Here is a 21,509-nt window from a genome sequence, read left to right on the forward strand (position 1 = left end):
TCTCCGCCTCTTTTTTTCCCTTCAGATCTAGAACATCAAGGAAATCAGATATAATAGATATTGCCTATTCAAAAATTGTTGAAGTGTTAAGGTGTAATGAGATGGAGTATCAGCCTGGACATTTAGTTTTGATTTTGATCTGTCCTGTTTTTATATTCAATACATGGTACACACTCTATGTTTGACTTTTGATTTAGAAAATACTGTATTTTTGCATACTTTGAATATATTTTCCTTAGTTATTACATGTAGTTTTGTTAGACCGAATGTTTTGGTACTTGTGAATGTTACCAAAATAGTGAAGTAATCTCTAGTATAAAACACACTGACTATTTTAAAATAAGCGTATTATACTTTTTAAAGCATCCTCTGTGCCTTTCCATCATACTATTATTAGAAAGCAGTATCTTTGGAATATGTTTTGGGTTTTCTTGAAGTTAAAACCTGTATTAAACCAACTGCTGTCAGGGCTTTCAGTTGCTCACTCATGGATGAGGAGAGGCAGTTGATGTGGGACAAGGGATGTGTGTGAGCAACCACTTCTGGCTTGTGCATCCAGCAGCTTTTGCTGAGGGAGCTGCATGATTGCAACAGCAAGGGAACAGCTGCTCTCTTTGTGTGGTTTTGCATCTCCCTAAACAAATGGTTGATTAGAAACTGTGCAAAAAGCTGTATTCAGCACAAAACAGGAAGGTGTCTTGTGCTTCTGAAGTGTGCACGTGACATTTATGATGAGAGGAAAAGGAGGTGTGATAGGAAGAAACGTTGTCTTCCTGAAGAGATTTGGCTTCTCAGAGCCAGCAAAAAGCAATCTTGCTTTTATCATGGAAAGCCAGACACTAAAACCCAGCAGCAGCTTTTGAGAACAGAAAAAATCAAGATCTGTGGTTATATAGATCATGCTACATTTTAAAGCCCATTGCCATCAATTCCTGTAATTTATGCAAGCTTTCCTTTCCTTAAAAATGTTTTATTCCTTCTGTTATGTGGTGGTACTCCTAGAGGTGAGCACTGGTATTTCAAGTTGGAAATTCTTGAGAGTTTGGACGTGAATACACATCAAATTCAGTTGTTACAATAGAGCTAAATTTGATCTCGTGGGTTGTTTACAGACATTGTCCTCAGCGCATATGCGCTCCATCCAAATCTGGGAGAAGCTCAGTTTGTGGTGAACAGCAACCAGTTACCATTTACAGAGGGGATGATGGGGTCAATACGACAGCTCCTGTTGGCAGTGGGAAACTGGCCATTAATCCACCTGGATAAGTCTTTTGGCAAGAGACATAGCAGAATCTGCTTCCTGGTTGAACAGAGAGATGTGACAGAACAAAAGCAGACTGGCTTATAAATGTTAAGGATTAGTATAATTCATTATTTTCTCCCCTCTTGCCATCACCTTTTACTATCAATCTTCCCTGGAAGATAGCAGCAATATTTGCCTTTTTATCATGGAGATGCTATAATGACCAAATTAAAAAGACAATTTAGAATTATTTAGAAATCTTCAGTGACCCTCAGGCCACAGGCCTGCAATTAGTCGAAGCATTTTCTTCCCTTTGAAAACAGGTTTAATTATTGGCATTTGTGCTCTCACACATAATCAGCGGGACCCTATTTGTGTTTCAGCTGGAGCCGCCTCTTGATGGCCAAGTAAACAGAATCTTTTTTTGTATGGAATAAATTGTTGACATCAAATGCTAATTCAGAATTAGCATTATTTAAAAATCTCTGATGCTATAATCCTGACTGTGACCATTTTTGTGACACAAAAGCTTACAAACTAGGGCAAGTGTGGAAAACAGTTTTGCAGCTTCTCTCTTCTGCCATCCCCTTCTGTGCATGAAAAGTCCTTCCTCAAAAGCCAAACCTCAATATGAACACAGTCCAGGCTGTTTAGAATGAGAGAACACCTCAATTCAAGCAGCTGTCAGGGAGCAGGTATTAATCATGCCAATATTCAGCAAGCCATGTCTGAGAGCTTTCCTGTTCCTTTGAGCTTAATATGGATAAAGCAGGTGAAGAAAGAGAAATTGGAAAAGGTGGCTTCACTGATAAGAAAACCTACCATAAACTTTGAATTAGTGACAGTGTACCAGATTTGCCTCTGGAGTGCTTCATTAGTATTGTGTACTGCTTCTACTGCATGTTAGCTTTCTGCTGACATGTCACCTGAGATAACAACATCATCTATTTAACGGGCACAGGAAGGAAACAAATTAGTTTCCTACCATCCTAGGAAAAATGTGAATGCTCAACACATTCACAGTGTTTCCGTACTCACTGGAAATTGTTTTACGTTTATGATTTACACATTTTTCTTAGTAAACCATCATTTTTTATTTTTTCCCCTGAAAATTATATGACAGATTGAACCAGGGAGCTAGATCTCATTCAGGAAGTAAAGCAATGTACAATAACATGATGGGAGCAGCTGCTCTCTTTGTACAGTTTGCTAGGTAGATTGCTATTGCAGAGCTTAATAAGGACAAAACCAATTAGCTGATTAGAAGCTGCCAGAAATAAGAGAGAACACGTAAGTAGCAACAAAAGTAAATGCAGCTCTTCAGAATTTTGCTCAGTGCGACTGATATAAGGATTTCTAGGAAATTGCTGTGCATTATATTGTGCCTAAGACTATAATAATCCAACACCTTTTTTAAGCTTGTTTAAGAGATCGTGATGAAATTGCAATGCTAACCAAGTACAAATTCTACACATTAAATGGCAGATTTTAATAAATAGAACAGCTGAGCATTGATCAAAGTTAATACTCAATGGCTACATAAAAGAAGGCAAGCTCTAAAATGAACATATTAATACTTTCAGAGTAACATGGGATAGTTATTTTTTTCAAGAGGCATCTCATTTTAATGTAAATTTGGCGTTCTGTTATCAAAGTGATTTTTTAAATCATTTTACATTTTTAGAGATCTGAGATCAAAGTCATATATTGCACTTGCAAGCCAATTATTCAAGATGGCCAGTGATTTGTGAATTATCTTGAAGGTAGAGTTCAGAGCAAATATTAAAGAAAGTGAATGGACCAAAAGTGAATTCTGGTGGGCTCCATGATTTTAAAACTGCAATCTGTACATTTTAGCTCTCATATGATCTCATAAAAGTGATAATTTGTCAGATTCTGTCTAGTCCGGCACAGAAAAGCCCAAGGGAAAAGAAATTGGGAACAGTGTTAGTGCAAACAGGTACTGCAAAAGCACAGCAATACATCCTTCAACACCACTTATGCCAATTGGCACAGGGCAGACCATGTCTTGGGTGGAAGAAATGAAACCAACTGAGTGTAAACAGGAGCTTTTATAGCTCTCTCTTTACAGGTAGTACGATGACTGCATTGTAGCTGTTGTTACACAGCCTTGAACCCTCCTGCACTGGAATGTCTTTCATTAAACGCAGAGCACACATCCTAGTCATACATGAAATTCGTCAGGAGGCCTCCATAAGCCAAGTCCAAATGAATTTTTGCAAGTTCTGTGATAAAAGAGGGTGGACAACTGTTTTTCCAGAGCAGGTTTAATTGAAAGCATTGAGCTGCATTCTTTTACCCTTAATACGTATTAAACCTGTGCAACCCCACCGTAGTCAGAAAGTATTGAAAAATAACTTTCATACTGATAACAGCGGCACAAGTTTGAATACCTCTTTCTTGCAGGTCAGTGTTGGAGACAGAAGATATGATCAACCAGAAAATTGTTTTCAGAGTGAAGCAATTTGTACATAGTTGTTTACTTTTGTATCTATGTGCAATTAGGGCATCTGTGATGTTGCTGTTAAAACTGCCTCTCCTCACATTGTTCTAGAGCAGAAACAAGCTCTAAATATCACAGTTGCTAATGCTATGTTTTCTCACCCTCTATGTGTGTTTTGATATATGTGGTTTCTTAGTCATGTATTTCAAATAGTTTAAATAAATTATAAATAAAAGAAGCAATCATTGCAATAGGCAATTAAATCTAAGGCGTGTGCTTGTGCTGGGAAGTGTACAGTTGACTTAAAAGAATAGTGCCTAATGATAGTATATCAGCTTGCAAACTAATTTTGGAAGCAGTTTACATCCTTTTCAATTGGGTGCCTGAAGCTCAGAGCAGCATGTTCTGGTAAACACACCAAAAATATGGCAATGAAAAACATGCAGGATGGAAAATTAAGTTGTTCTGTAATGGCCCAGATTCTGGGAAGACGATGGATAGCCAAGGTGCGCAGTTCAGTCAGCAGAACCTAATGAGGTTCAAGAAAGCCAAGTGCAAGGTGTTGCTCTTGGGTCAGAACAATCCCAGGTATATGTACAGACTGGGAGAAGAACTCACTGAGAGAAGAGAGAAGTCCTGCTGATGAGGACTTGGGGATTCTGATGGATGAAAAACTGGACATGATCCAGCAGTATGTGCTTGCAGCCTGGAGGGCCAGCTGTATTCTGCGCTGCATCAAAAGAGGGGTGGCCAGTAGGGAGAGGAAGGTGATTGTCCCCCTTTTACTCTGCTCCTGTGGGTTTCCATCTGCAGAACTGCATCCAGATCTGGAGTGTTCAAGGCCATGCTGGGCATCCTGGACAGCCTGACTGAGTGCCTGATTTAGTGGTTTGCAACTGTGCCCATGGCAGGGAAGCTGGTCACACCCAACCCAAGCTATTCTGTGATTCTTTGATTGATTGGTTGACTGATTCCTAAGTACTGCGCCTTAAAATTAGTTATCAAGCATCTTGTATAATGGCTTTCCCAATCAGTTCTTGGCTCTTCGTTTTGCCCAGTTAAGAGTCCTGACTTTAGCATAAATGAAAAGATTGCCAGGGTCTCGCTGACACTCCTCCTTCACCGCAACCATCTCCTTGCTCCCCACTTATTTCTGTTCAGACAAATGAAAAGGTTACTGCTCTTTAAATATCCCTTCACAAGGGTCTGTGGTAATTGAACTGTCTAAATTCATGTATCCAGTTAGATTATTCTTTCTTTTACAAAAAATAAATGCTTGACTTTTGTCAGTTCTTACCTCCTTAGGAATAAATCGCACATGTGAGACTGTTCTAGAAAGTGGCTGTTAATGAAAGAGCAGTACAGATACGCAGCGGTGTTATGAAAGCTACTTTTTCTCTATTCATTCCGTTTGTGTCAAGTAAGCACATCTTTTATTCTACATCTGAAGTTATGTCAAAAAAAAAAAAAATTGCCTTCCTGTCTGGTTTTCTATCTTTAAAATGGGAACATACGTATAGAGAGACTGTGGGATATATTGAGAAGAAGGAGAGTTGTTGATTTGCAATCTTAGAAATTGAATACTTCTTGGCTGGTGCTGGGTGGTATTTTTCTTAGGTATTTTGTTTTTTTAAGGCAGAGTTGATGCTCGAGTGCGTGGAAATGTCACTTAGCAGTTCAGTAAGAAAGTATGTTTGAGAAGGAAAGATCACAAATGTCTCAGAGGCATGCAGTAGTGGATTCCTGAAGAAGTTAAATGATTGTTTTAATTAGTATGTTTAGTCAATGGAAAAACAGTGTATCATTCTGTAAGCAGATACAGGCTCTAATTCCTTGGTTGCTGTCCAAGGAATTTTGGAAACATGAGATTGGTAGGGACTGACTGGAGATTGCCAGTTATGGCTCCTTACCATTCCCAGTGTCTCTTTGGACTGGTCCAAGTTATAAGCTTGCAAAGCTACTTGTCAGTCTGAGAAGAGGATAGGAGCTCCGTTTCTTGTATTTCAAGCATGTTCCAGATTCCTATTGTTCTAATGTTTAGATTTTTGTATTTTTTAATTTATAGCCTAACTTTATTTGTGGCCATCTAATATTCATTGTTTTGTGTGTCAGTTGGGGTCCCTGGATTGAATAATTATTTTTCTCCTTCATTGTTCAGTTCCCTGGCATATTTTCACATAATTTTGACTTCACTAAACTAGAAAAGCTTAAGCACTTTTAGCCTCTTTTTGTCAGATAGGTTTTCCATTTTTGTGATCATGTTTGCAGCTCTTTTCTTCACTTCTTCCATCTTAAGCTTATCATTTTTTAACATGAGTGAGCAGAACTCTATGGCATATTAGAGATGTCAGTGATTAGATTTCCCCCACATCTTGCACAATAGCATCAGTATTTACTTCTCTGGAAAAATCCTGTCTGATACAGCTTAGAGTTGTATTGTCTATATAACACTAGCAACTCATACATAATTCCTGTGATTGATTTTTTTTCTGCCTCAGTTGTTTGCAAGTGATGAACTTCTGGCTTTTGGAAGAAATGTTTTTATTAGTCTTTAGGGGAATCGCCTTGCCAGAAGTGTGATAGTCTGATTTCATTTAATGTTATTCATGTTCTCGAGGTCATCAAGCCCTTTGCATATGGATATCCTAATGCTACTCAGTATTGATTACTTTCCAAGAATAGAATTACCATAAGATTTCACCAGTATAGTACTGATACAAGGTCATGAAGAAAATATTTAACAAAATTGCTCTCTAGACTGGCCATTGAGAAACTCTCTTAATAGCTTCCCTGTAGCCTGAAACTTTTCAGTGCTAATCACTTCAATTTTTCTTTTAGTTAGTTTCTTATTGATTTAATATTCCTAGTATTAATCCTAATTTTGTCTAGATTAAGTAATGATTTCCCATCTTGGCACCATGTGAAAAATGTATGCTTTTGTGAACTTCAGATATGTGAGGTCTCTCACATCTCTAATATTTAAAAAAAGAACAGACCACAGAACCTTGAAAGCTATTGAATTGATCTGGTGTTCTGCCCTTTCTTGTCCTTCCTTAACCTGCATGTCTTTAAATACATTTTCTCTGGAAACATCCTCTAAAAATTCACACGTTTTTTATATCAAGGTTCTTTGCCATTAGTTGTTCACATTACTCTTGTCTCATACTTCATTACTTTATGCTATATTCTACTTTCTCCTATATCTGTAGGACAAGGTATGAATCTCACTTAAATATTTTGTTCTCGTTCTTTCAGAATTCGGGCTAGAAGCTTTCTTGACACCATCATCTTCATCTGCTTGAGCTTTACTTCTCTCTGAGTTGTATAGTTATGAACATAACTCATAATATCTCATCTGTTATCGATCTTACCTTCATCCCTTCATTCAGTATCTTCAGCATAATCTAGCTGCATTATCAACTCTGCACCATCCTCATTCCATTATATTCCCTTTCTTGTTTGTATTGTTTGTATTTTATTCACAAAGGTGGAATTATTTATTTATCTATCTATTTATTTATTTTATTAGCAATTCAATCACCATGGTGTTTAATTTCACCTTGCACATGTAGGTATGTGAGTATACAAAAACCAAACATTTTGAAGCTCTCTGGAATTTTTTCTTGTTTACCTACAGAACTTTGAAGTAACCTTTTAGTTATAATACTTTATGCATAGAGATAGGGTTAGTTAGATATTCGAAGTCATGTTTTTTTTCAGTCAAGTTTTTCAGTCATGTTTTAATCTAGCCTAACAAGTGCAATTAAAACTTCATATTATCATCTTTGTTAAACAAAATCATTGGCTTCTTTCTCTTTTATTAGTCAAGTTAGTATTCAAATTATGTGGGCTTTAGGAAGACTGAAAGGAGGAAATGGAAAATACCAGTCAAGTGGTAGTTGCGAGAAAGTTCCCTGAAGGCTAGTTGAATGTGTGAAATCAATAATGACAAACAGAAGCACTCCAGAATGAAAACTTTTCAGTTCAACATGAAGAGCAGAAATTAGTGCCAGTGGAGAAGAGGAAAAAAAAAAAGTGATGAGCAAGGCTACTGCTAGGTAGGTATGGACAGTAAAAATGAAGTGAGAGCTAGGCAGATTATGGGTTATGGCTATTTTATTGGAGTAGAAATAGGTTCTCTACTGTGAGAGGAAGGATCAATGAAATTTTCCACTTAAAGGAATGCAAGAGAGCAAGGTGAATAAAATAAAAGGAAAAGGATTTTGTGTCTGGAGGAGAAAGATGTATGCTCACTGAAGCCTGCCACTGCTTCAGTGATACAACACAGTAGAAGACTACTATAAATTAATACAGTGTACTAATACATTGTAGGAATTTGTTCATATGAGAGGAAAATAGAGTGTGATTGTAGCCATGTTTCGGCTAACAGAAAAGGGTTAAAAGAGAAAAAAAGAGTGAGATGTCAAAGCTTAATTTACATTCAGTTATTCTGTTTGCTTACCCAGCAAAGTGTTAGGGAAACTTCTGCTAACTTTCTTGGCCTCCTTTATCTGTATGATATGATTCATACTGATTACTCTTTTCTTCTGGAAGGAGTATTGTATTTTTTGAGCATTAGTTCATACTCTGTGATATGTTGCATTATTTGCCAAATGTTGGGTCACTAATATAATTCAGTTTGCTGTTTAAAAAAAAAAAAAAACAAACAACAACCTAGTTTAATTGCTGATAGAATTCAGTACTAAGAAAAATTCCTATTCCTTTTGCATGGATTTTGATAATAGATGCTGTTGTCATACAGTACTAGAACTTTTCAGTATCTTAACTTAATAATACAGAGCAAAGCTTGTACGTGTGTATCTCAGATCTCAGGAGATCATAAGGTTTCTTTTGAGGTTTCCTTTTTATTTATTTAACTGTGGATAACTTATTTTCTAATATATATGTGTTTTGCTTGTATGTAAAGGAATACTGTCTTAATTTGTTTGAAACTTTCTGTCTGAAATACCAGTAGTGATGATAACAATAATAATATATCTAACTCTGAATAACAACATTAATTAATTGCATCTGTATGTCTAAGGAAATGATCATCGGTTGCTTGGTTTGCTGTAGGTTTGTGTGCATGAGTCTGTTGTGCATATGGATGCATTTGCCAATGTTCTGTTTAACAGTATCTGCTATAAGAGTGAAGGATGCAGGTGTATGTTTTACAACAGAGGTGGCTAAGCACTCACAAAGCTCCAGTGGCTCTTCTGATGTAGTTTAGAACAGTTTTTAGCTTGCTCAGAACCACATGCAGTCAGCAGTCAATCACTGTGTCATATTAACCACTTTAAAGTACCAGTTCATTCCTCCTAGCAAAAGTGAAGGAGCTGTGATGGGTATGTTGCTACCAGACAATTATCTAGGTGAGGCACTTCTGTCTTTCTGAGGAGTAGAAAATAGCTGAGTATGTCTTAATGAAAATGAGAGTCTAATCTTCCAGACAGTGCCACACATACAGCATTTTGAGAGATAAGTGAATAATTGGATGGAAACTTTAAAACAGAATCTTAATCCTGTGCTTGTTGGAGTACCTGATGAAGCTCCCTTTGAATTTCATGATTTTGTGACTATGGGGTTTTTCTAACACCTAATCAAGAAACACAGATCCATCATGTGGCGTGTTTATTGTATGCAGTGACAAGACACCACTGACACAGGTGACCAGTTTGAGCCATGAGACAGCAGTTGAATATAACAGCCAAGAGAAGTAAAAGCCCCAGAAAATTGTCTTGAAGAAAGGGTAACTTGTAGGTTGGTTTTGATGGTAGCCTGAATTAAACAGCTTATTTCTGCAGGCTCTCTACTTAACCTGGTTTGTCCAGGCAAGCAGTACTTCTGGCTACTGTAATAAGAACTGCTCTCTGTAGGCAGTACAGTTTGAGGCTCTAAAATCAGAATCAGGAACCACTGTCACAGTTTTTAATATTTTAGTGGTCTCTACACCATCATAAGGATTTGAAAAATGGCTCCATTCCTGGTGAATTTCAGTTTCAGTCTCAGCTATTGCTTCCTTAGAATTTAATTTGGAAGAAAAAAAAAAATTAATGAAGACTTACATTGCTTACAAATACAGTGTCTCTGCCTCTGTTATTAGCGAGCTTTTAATATCCTTTTTATTAGGAGGATGAATTCTCAGTAGGAGTGATTTATTACTCTCCTGATATTAAGTATTTAAAGAATCCAGCAAAGGGTTATTTAAAATATGCGGGGGGAAGAATCTTTGCCAAAGCTGATGTTCCCGAAGGAAAGATAACAACAGATGATAAACTCTGTCATGTTAATAGAAAGGCTTGTAGCTGTATGGGCGTATGTAGGACTCTTACGCAAAACTGCTCTCTCAAATCATTGGAGATAATAGGTTTAGATGAAAGGGATGAAGATGCTCTGCTGGCTAAATTTTCGGCTGCATCAGTAGTTAAATTAGTACTAAGGAATTACATGGATATTAAAGTGATTTAAGGAACTAGGGTAAAAATGTTCTTAATTCAATGGCACATCAGTTTAATGAGTAATACTGAGTATAGGTGTGAAGAATTAAATTGTCTAATGAAATAAATTTTGTTTATACAACTTCAGCAATACAATTAAAATAAAACATAAATAGTATTTGTGGAAAAATCTGTTGTTAGTAAACAATTACAGTAGTTTGTTTTATTATGTTCTTTCAATGAAATAAAATACAGACATATTCTGTTTTCATATTTGCAACGGATATGTTACTGTTTTTTCTTACATGGTCATTTTACTCTTTTCTTTCACCCAGCTGTCTATTTTACCTTTAAAAACTCAAGAGCTATTTTTGTAGAAATAATCAAGTCATTTTCAGTTATCATCAGAAATTCATTGTTGAGACTGATGCTTACTATAGTATCAGTCAGCCATACTTTACTGAAGCCTTTGACATTGCATGCTGTGAAGTACTTTTGTGGCAGCACAATTCCATCTTCTCCAGCTTTGCTCGTTGTGCATCCGTGTACTTTGCCTGTTAAAGGATGGTGGAAGATCCTGCCCTGGGATGTTCAATTTTCATACTGTTAGTATCATGTCATGCTCATGACAGTCATCAAAATTCTCTACAAGAAACAGCCTGAAGTAGTAGCAGAACTTTGCCTTGCATCTCTTTGTGCTAAGCTCTTCCCATTTGATGTGCTAGAATACATGCCTTAAAATAGACTCAGAGGTAAGTTGTTTCAATGTGTCATTTGAACTGAATATAGTTTTGAACGTTCCTATAGTATATAAAAGAAATAATGCTGAAAGCACTTCTAAGTAGCATACAACAAAAACTGAAATATTGTTCTCTTTTTGCTCATCTTTCAAAATCAGAACTACAATCTATCAGTGCATGTTATTTCTTGAAATGCCATTTCTTAATTAAGAAAAAGTAGAATGTAGTTTTTGGTTTTTGTTTTTTTAAAAAAGGACTTGTGTTTTTGTTCTTTTTTTGTGCATAAAATGCAGTCTTTCTTTCTAGGCTATTCTTTGTATTGTGTCTTTACACCTTCATTCGGGTAATAGTGGATAGCCTTCTTACCGAACTGACCCTGCTTGATAGATTTTCCAATAGAAATAGGAGTTATATTCACGTGTGGAAATTTCTGAAAGCAACCAGGTACTGGCTGACTCTCCAACACTGTATGTCGTTATGTCCGTATACTGACTCTCCAGTATCACTATGTCATTAGCATGTTTAAGCTTCTTGTTTTATTGTTGTAATGTTTTTCTTTCTTTTGTCTGCATGTATGCACAGCTCCCAGCACATTGAGACAGATGTTAACTGAACCTTCAGCTTAAAAAGGAATGAGTGTTAATTATATGGGAAAAAATGTGAGAGAGAAGAAGCTGTGTTCCCATAAAAACATGTAAGATGAAGTAAACAATTGCTTTCTCACTCTCCACCTTTCCCATCAGAACAGCCCACCAGCAATTAGAGGAATGGTTGCAGAAAGAATTAATTTAGATCCTTAATTTCTTAAATGAATATGTGAACCCAGTGATTAGTGGGCTTGTTACTGTCATTTTATGTCAGCCATGACGTAAATCCTCTGACTACAAAAAATGATCCTCTGTATGGTTCATTTCAAAAACTGAAATCATGTGAAAATGAGGAGAAAAAAAATGTATTATGTCATAAACATTATACAGTAGTTTGTCATACAGATAGAGCATTCTGAAACTGCTCCTATGCCAGGAGAAATAATCTTCTAATCACAGAACCTAGAAACAGTGCCAATTTTGTTTCCTCAGATGTTGCTTTTGTTGAAAGATAGAGTGAATAAACTTATCCAACCTTTTTTAAGCTCACTGTATTGCTATGAATGTTACACTTTGATGGTTACCTTTTGGGACAAACATTTTTCTGATTGACGTTAATAGGGACATTGATAAGAAATATTTGGAGGTGATGAAAATTGAAGGAAATGCGTAATAGGTTTTATAAAAGTGGCTAAGCATAGCAGGTACCTAACTCCCCTGAAAGTCAGTGGAAATAAGGCATTTACTCATTTAGACACTTTGTTAAACTCCACTAGGTGCTTATGTGCCTCTTCAGCCATCTGAATACCTCAGCCTCTTGTCCAAACAAAGGGCTGCATGTGATGACAGCATTTACAGTGACAGGAGTCAGGTAATATTTGACTCACATCAATGGGGCTGTGTTCGTTTGTGCCTCAGTCTGAAGATTTTCTAGTTGTAATCTATTTGTTTACTGGCTGAGGAAAAAAAGAAAAAGCACAAAAAACCCTCAACTGAAAACCTGCATTTCAAGAGGACTAATAAATGTATTTTGGAGATGAGGAGACAAAAAGTAAAACTACTTACAGATGACACAAAGCTATTAGAGGTCTGATAAATCTGGATCAGCTTCATCTTTAACAATGTCTGATATTAAATCCCTGGCCAAAAAAAATAGATAATTAGAATCACACAATACACAGCTCTTCAGTTTGGCATCAATTTCAAAATACAATAAAACTTGTCATTTGTAAGCTTGTCTAGTTCTTAGAAAAAGACTGAGAACAATTTGCTCTGTCTTGGTACATAAGACAATACAGTGCAGATGGTTTAAAAACAAAAAAGTTAATCAAGTAAAATTTTACTTAAACTACCTGATGATTCATCATCCAGTCTTTGCACAGTCAACTGTGCCTTTCTGAGCAATTATTTATAGAATATTTAAATAGCCTGGACTGCATGTGCGACTGCTGAGAATGCTATTGTATTATGAATTACTTCTGCAATTTGTTACAGTTCAATATAGACTGACAACACTGCAGTGAGTCAGCCTTCTGTTTTCCTGAATGCAATGCTATATAACATTTATAGTAGAAATTAAGTTTTGCCTCCAATATTATTTTGACCATGTTATAATATTCCTGAACTAAACTTTGAAATGGTATGAAAATCAGAATTACTTATTGCATCATCTTCCCACTTTATTTTATATGTGTGTAATCACAAACTTGAGAAGTTGTATTGTTTTTTTTTTTTAATCAATAAGAGCCACTATTCAACTCTTGTCTGTGTGACTGCCATTCAAACATGTCACTACTTGGGAGCACCAAAAAAGGATATGACAATAGTTCCTTATGGGCTGGGAGCTAGTTGAAGTTGTAGAAACCGGAGGAATGCATAGAGTAGAAGGAAGCTGAGATATGTTAGATGCACAAAGGATGAGATGATCGAGTCGAGTTTTGCAGGCTGCAAATTGAGAGGATAGTTTTGGGGAAAGTTGAAAACACCAAAGAGAGGAAAAAGAGTGATACAGTTGCAGACATGAGGTGTTTATAGTGTACCATCTGGAGCAGGGAAGCTTAAGTATTTTTTCTTGTTGTCCCGGCCTTTGGAGAGTAGAATGACAAGGAGCTGGAAATTAGACTGATGGCAACAGAGTTACCATCTGTTTTGAGGACTGTGACCAGGATAGCTACATCTAGACTGCACTAGGAGAATGTTCTGGGTTCCTTGTTGTGTGTACCTCAGTCTACCTGAAAACCAGGGAAGAAATGATTAAGGGAAGTCAAACGAGAAGTGGTCGTGTTGTGCTTTCAGACCTCATACTGGCTAAACTGAGTCACAGCTGTGAAGCATATCGCAGTTTGCATGCCGGGTCTGCCTGGAATGGAACTGGCTTTCTACGTGGCAGCCCATGTGTTGCTGTATTTTAGATTTGTGGCTGAATCAGTGCTGCTAAAACACCCGTGTTATAGGTGTTACTAAAGGCCTTGTGTCAAGGTCTTCTCTCATTCCCCCAACATATAGACTGGGAGCAAAGAAGTTGGAGGGGATGTAGCCAGGAGAGCTGACACAAACTTGCCAAAGGGATATTCTTTACCACTCACCAGTAAAAGTGGGGGGGTATTCTTTCCAAAACAGCTATTCCTTGGAGGCTGATCGGGCACCAGTCTGATGGGAGGTGATAAGTGACTGCCTCTGCTTATTCCTCTTCTCCCTCCCCTTTTTTTTACTTCACATTATTAAACTGCTTGAATCTCAACCCATAAGTTTTTCTTTTCTTGCTTTGCCTGTTCTCTCCTGCTAGGGGTAGGGAAACGGCTCTTGGATATTTAGATTTTGGCCGGGATCAGCCCAGCACATCTGAAACTTGAAAGTCCTTCTAAGTTCTGTCTTGTAGAGAGAACCAAAAAGCCAACAACTAGAAGTAAAGCAGTAGCATCAATTTACTGTAGTTACAATATAAATATTTGATTGAAAATATAAGAAAGGTAGTATTAAATCAAGTGTTGTCAAATAAACTGATTGTGCCAATGGCCTTTTGTGGGTTTAGTGGTGAGTTGTGTTTTTTTTTTGTTGTTGTTTGTTTTGTTTTTTTTTGATTGTTTTTGTTCCATTGTTATTCATTCTCTAAGACCTTCTGTATCACTTAGTAATTCATTGGAGGCTTGCAGAAAATGTTTGCTTTGATTGCACATTACTTAACACTTTTTAAGCTTAGTCGCCTGATATGGACAAACGTCAGGAAATGCTCAGAAAACTAACATGTTTTCAATGGATATTTTGAGTGGTATTTTTGAGGCAATGGCTTGAAGGCTTATGTAACCATTGGTCATAATATTTTTCTCATTACATGGGGATTATATCAAGAGTATGAACATACTTTTGGTGCTCAGAAATCATCAAACAATAATCAAATTGTAGCTGATTATTTTTTTCCCACTTTCTATTTTCAGTCTTGAGAGAAATAAAGATATAATCTGCAGTATGATCTTTCAGAATGCCCAGTTAAGGGGAAAACTGAAAGACTGAAAAACTGTATTTCTCCTTCAACCACACATAGTATGGCAATATGGACTGTTTTCAGCTCATACTATGCGTTTTATAGAACTCTTTTGTATTTAAAAGAGTAGTACTTCAGTGAAAAATGAATATGATTAAAAATGGTATCTCTACTATATCCTAACTGGTTTGAAATTATGCACTGAGCATTAATACATTAATGTTCCTTAGTTTGTGTTGAGTGTAATATATGTCCAAGTTATAAATAAAAGGTGAAAACTTAAAAAAATATGTGGGCCTTGCGCTTTTTCCTTTTCTAAGGTGTGTACTGTGTATTTGTTTTCCTGAACTAATTTAAAAATCATGTGCATGTTGTAGTTTATGTCATTTTTGTTCAGGAAGTGGTTTCACTGTTGTAAACTGGCTGTGCTTTTCCTGTGTTTTCCCATTTCCAAATAAGAGTGGCACTAAAAACTAGTTATGCAACCTGCGTTGCCTCTTTTGGCAATAGGAACTTCAAGGTTAGGATGCAAAGCAGAATCAAAAAATTACAGAATAATTTAGGTTGGCAGGGCCACAGGGTCCATCTGCTCCAGGCCCTGCTCAGCAGGGACACCCAGAGCAGGGTGCCCAGGCCCAAGTCCATGTGGCTTTGGGAGATCTCCAAGGAGGAGACTCCACAACCTCTCTGTGCAGCCTGTGCCAGTGCTCTGTCACCTGCACAGCACAGAAGTGCTTCCTGGTGTTCTGTTTGTGCCCACTGCCTCCTGTTCTGTGCACCACTGAAAACAGCCTAGCCCTGTCCTCTTTGCATTCTCTGTTCAGGTATTTGTGCACATTGATTAGATCCCTCTGAGCTTTCTCTTCTCCACTCTGAACAGTCCCACATCTTTCAGCCTCTCCTTATAGGATTCCCACTCCCATAGCACCCACACTCCAAGCTTTTCCTTGCCAGGATTTGACTGCTTTATGTACGCATCTAGCTGATTGTTTGACTTTAGAGTTATAGAGTGTATAGAGATAATAAAGCTTACAGGATAGTGGATGAAAAAGAAGTGATGATGAACCTTTTGTTCATTCTGAATGTGAACAGCAATTTTCAAGGGATCTAATTAAAATCTTTATCTGATCCCTGGCTGTGAGAGAGCTCTGCCTGGACGTGTGTGAGAGGTTCATGTCTTTTGAGATTTCTAATTTGATTGTATATGTTTTTAATAGTTTCATGACAACAGCAATTTTTTATGTTCATAAATCTTTGCCAGATGAAATAGCAACCTTCCTTTTAAGAGTTGTAGTTAGGAAAAAACACTTTGCAAGTGATTTTTTTTCTTTATGTATGTGAGAGGTATGGTAAATCAATACATTATAGTGGTTTGTAGGGGAAAAAAAATTATTTCCAATCTGGTTGAATAATAAGCTATTGTTTTGAAGAGAATCCAACCTGAAATAACATACCGAATCTTGATAAAAAATAAGTGTCTATTGCCAAAGTTTGTGAAGATGGTTTTGACATCCTAAAAAGACATGCAGAATTTTATAGGTTCAGAGTAGAACATTGTACATCAGCTGGATGTCAGCAAAGAACATTAAACTGTTAATTTGGCATTGCAGTTTGTCAGCTGGTCACATCAGTTGACTTAATAATTGCTAATTGAGCACATGCACAGATGTGGAAAACAAAATCTCAAAAACTTACCCTTTGGCTGCTTGTTAGTTTTATGTGATTGTGTGGTTTTCACTTGTAGAATGAAAAGAAAGTTTATTTTTCATCTGCAGTGATGTCTATACCATCAGATTGATCTTGTGTTTGATGTCTTTCATAAATTGAAGGACACACTCATGGTTTAAGCTTGAAATTGTTCCACAGTAGCAAGTAAATTAGTTGATCAGTATGGAATTGGGTTGGTAAGAGAGGTCAAATGAAAGTTTGAGGACAGGACTTGGCAGAATATAAGGAAATCATATAAATTTGAAGTGCTCACGCTGCAGTGATCTATTGATTCGTACTTTCTGTTGCATGCTTCAGCTTTCATGTGAAGGAGAAAAGTTTCTAGAAGATCAAAACAAGATGTCTGTAACAATCTGCTTAGGCTGTAGTAGAAAACTTCATGGCTAATTATCTGAGCTAAGGTGAGGTAGTGTTACTAAGAAACCTGTTTACATAATTGACGTGGAAGTAGGAAGGTAATAATAATTTTTCACAAAGGCCAATAAGGTATGGTAGTATTTGTTAACTGACAAGATCAAGACTGATACCTTTCCCAAACTAATATATTATATATATATATATATATATATATATATATATATATATACCACTGCAAACTAAAGAATGTATATCTGCATCTGTTTATTCCTTGCTTGTTTTGAGAAAGAAGTAAGAAGTGAAGAAAATTTCCTTCCTAAAATGTGTTTAACTTGAATAGAAGCACAACAGAAGTTCAAATTCTCCTATGGAAAAATATCCCCAAAGGGGGAGTCTAAAATATCTTACTGAGACCAGGGAGGCTAGAAAACATGTATATGCTTGAATAATGTCATGTGGGGACAGGCACATTTTCTTGAAGGGTGATGACTCTAAGATGTCGGCTATCAGGTTTTTATAAACATCTAGCTACATCTGCTGTACGGATACCAGTGTTTGTTGCAGAGCAGAGATAACCTTATCATGCTTTAGATTGAAAGAAATGGTTTATTTTTTTAGTACAGGAGATAAAAACAGTCAGAAGTCAGCAGAAAAATAGTAATGAAATATCTTTATTATTATCCAGAACTAAAATTATTGAGTTTTTTTTGGCTGAATAGTCAAACTCCATGAAACTGTACATATCTTTGCATGATTCTAAAAATTCTGAACTTTGAAAAGGGGAAACTAGTGCACACAATCCAGAGATATAATTTGAAAACTAGCTGAAGGGAATAAAGAACGCCCAATTCTTAGGTTGCTGCCATTTATGTTGGTAATAAAAATGTTCCGCATCACCAAATTGTACTGCAAGCACCAGCAAAGGTATGTAGTAGTCAAAGATGTGATAGATGAGCTACGGCTCTACTACCACCAACAGTGGAACATACTATTATATTTACTAATAGATGTAGATAAAATAAATTCTATGCTTCTGAACATTGATTAACAAGGGCTGGTCTGAAAGTAATGCCTCCTATTTTATTCTCTTAGCTCATGACAGATGTTGGTGGTAGGGCAGTAGAGGTTGAACCTTCCCACCAGTGTTCTGTTAGGTTTTGTTGCCATGTGACAGATGGCAGCAGAGGGGCAGTCTGACAGAATGGAGTCTGACATGCAAGTGCGTATGTAGAACTGGATTCCTCCATGCAAAAAAAATAGTACCCCTTGACATTCATCACTACTTGCTGAATGTTTCTGGAGACCAAACAGTGAATGCAAGCACAGTGAGGTGGTGTGTGGTGAGTTTCAGGAGCAGTGACAGCGAGTCACCTCTGCTGGTGCAGATTTTTATGAGTGCAGCGTGCAGACTCTAGTTCAATCTCTGGTGAAAATGCACAGCTAATAGGGATGATTATGTAGAAAAATACTGTTTTATAGCTAAAAATTTGCTCTTTGTATGTACTGTAGTTTCCATGAAATTAAATGGGAGGCATTACTTTCAAACTGACCTTTGTACTTTGCTGACAAGATGTCCTTAGATTGTTGATGACAGGTGGTATCTTTGTTTTCTTTCAAATGCATCAAATAAAGTTTTATAGAGCAAAAATATCTCAAGCAACAGAAAATACACATCTCAGGCATTGTATCCAAATCATTTATGGTGGAGAGGGCAGATAAAAGATGTTGCAAAACTGCACAGATAAATACCTTCACTTTTTGACTCAGCTAGTACATTCTAATATAGCTGTGGGCACTCTCAGAAGTTTGCAGATGTAAACAGATAGTGTTATTATTGTTTGCCAGAATTGTATCCTTAAGCCAAAGAGTATCTCTTAGGGAGAAGCTACCATACCCTTGTTTAGCTCAAATTATAGAAATGAGCTGTTAATCTTTTCTGTGGACCATTCTTTTGATTTGTGGAGTTTTTGTTGTTGTTGTTGTTGTTGTTGTTTTCTTAGATAGTAAAAAGAACAAAGTGACTTTATCTTCATGTTCTTGTGTTTCTGGCAGCATCCTTCATAAATTGATAATTGACCTTTCTTGATAAAAAAAAAAAAGCTTTTTCCTATGATCTTATGTTACTTGCAAACTTCTTTTTCTGTTTCAGTTTTTTTCACCAAAAGATTCATGCTACTGGGGATGTTGACTCTTGATGGAGAAAGACTGGTGCATTTAAAATATGTGACTATCTTAAGTATCTTCCTTATGCAACTAAAAAAGTAAGACGCAAAATGCAGAAATAAACTTTTTGAAGGTTTCTTTTCCTGTTGGTTTTGTTTGCATTTTGCATTTCTATGGAAGATTCATACAGGTTTTCCACAGAGATACTAGTTTTCTGGCAAACTTTCACTGGTGATGCATTTTGTCTCATTAGTAGTGTTCACATGCATTTCAGGCTGCTTAATTTCATTACACAAAGTATTATGCACTGTTCATCCAATAAGTGAGAGAGATTCATTCTGCTACCCAAGGGATTTGTAAAAAGAAGTTTGAAACCTCCAAGAAAACCTGAAAATTCTTGTTGAAACATGGATCACGTTTCACTGTTACCTTTATTAACATACTAAAACTTACTTTATTGATTAAGTTATCTGTGTTTTTCTGATTCCCAAAGGCTAACTGCTGTCTTCTTAGAAATATTTACTTCTAACTAGGATTTTTTAATGCGGTTAATGTCTCTACACAGAACTAAGCATATTTTAAAATTGCCTTATATATGTGATTAGGTCTACTGCCTCATAGTAGGATTACTGGTTTTGATAGTATGTGGCTTTGAACATCACCAAATATAAAATCTTTTAAAAAGCATCAGGTTTCAAAGAAGCAGGAGGGATCTGTTAACACTGAAGATGTAAAGTCTCCATTTAGTATCAGTCACTGTTGGCTATGCTCAAGCATCTCTCAACTCCTTAGGCCGTGGTACACACAACATCCCTGTGGAGTAACTGAGGACACTTGTATTGGAAGACTAAGAAGGTTGATAAAAGAATATCCTGTGATAGGAAGGAGCCAACTCCAGCAATGAGAGCTGGGCTTATGTGTACCCAATGTTACTCCGTAGGGATCCCAGTTGACAGAAGAGCACTAGTAATGAAGAAAAACTGTCAGTGTTGAGCTGAGATGATGGCTGAGGCTTAAGGAGCAAAGGCACTGGATTGGTAGTCAATCTAAAGAATGGGAAGGGACATACAAATTGGGCATGGAGTGGGAAACTGGGACTGATCAGGCAAAAAGAGGGTTGGCAGGAAGCTCTAGGGAGAACAGATTGAATAAGGAATTGGATACTCAGGTAGCAGGCTTATTGCTGCCAACATATGTCCATTAGCATCAGACAGTAATTCTAGCTGGAGAGAACTGGGACAGGTTGAGAAATGAGCCAGGAAGGCAATCAAATAGACTTCAGTGAGAACTGTGCTCTAGTATATAGGAACATGCAATGTAGACTGTGTGTTTCAAGAAATTAAACTCAGAGAAAAAAAAACAAGTACCTATTATTAGATGTTAAACATTACTGTTTTCTTTTCAGTCCATTCCATTCTGGAAACCAAAACATAAGGATGTACTCTGGTATACAAATCACAAAGTGCTCAAAGAGCAGGAAGGAGGGACCCTTTAAATTCCCTGAACAATCAAGATAGGTGCTGGATAAGCGTAACTCCACTCTGAAATATCTGGCTTATTATTAGAGACTATCAAAAAGAGGCTGAATTGAACTTTGAGTGTTGCAACAGTGTTGTTGCAGTTTGGATCTAATAAGTTTAATTTCACTTTGTTGTTTAGTTAAATAAATATATTCTATCCAGACAGCCACAAGGTACAAAATAATAGTCCACTGTGAAATAATGTTTTTAAACTACCTATTCCTGATCTTTATTTCTTAAGCCCTTGCTTCTGAAATTATATGGAGAATATCGCCTTCCTCTTCCTTCTTCATTTCTTTCTACATTGCATGGCAGTGTAAATCCTTTTTGCCCCATAGCTTTTGTGACAGTAAATTCAGTGCAATATTCTTTGTTAATGTAAGCTGGACTCCCTAAAAAATTTAGAAAGCTAATTATATATTTATAGAAAATACCATTGCTTTTACTGCTTTAGTTAATAACATTGATTTCTTAGAGCGCAACTAGTGAAAAATGAGTTTCAAAACTATTAAAAATACTTTCAATAAACTTCTGAATTATTCAATGAAGTATTTGCATTAAAGATCACAGTATGCAGTAAAACTTGTATGCAATAAAACTTGAAGTATGCATAAAGTATTCATATTTCTAGGCATTGTTACTGTTTTAACTATTACCAAGACCTACAAAATGAAATAATGTCCATATCTCATACTAAGAAAAATAATAGTATCATCATGTGCAAGATATGGGTCCTGATGATAGCTTTTTATGGTGTATGATGAAGGCACTGAACAATTCAAGATAGTT

The 21,509-nt window shown here is 36.6% G+C and overlaps 1 protein-coding gene across 2 annotated transcripts in view; it reads left to right on the forward strand.

The window, feature by feature from the left end:
• The window catches only part of SYT1 (synaptotagmin 1), a 337,461-nt gene that overhangs the window by 54,631 nt on the left and 261,321 nt on the right, over window positions 1-21,509 (forward strand). The gene's annotated exons all lie outside the window — the stretch shown is intronic.

The sequence above is a fragment of the Meleagris gallopavo genome, chromosome 1 (genome assembly GCF_905368555.1).
Source record: "Meleagris gallopavo chromosome 1, MGAL_WU_HG_1.1, whole genome shotgun sequence".
Lineage (NCBI taxonomy): Eukaryota > Metazoa > Chordata > Aves > Galliformes > Phasianidae > Meleagris > Meleagris gallopavo.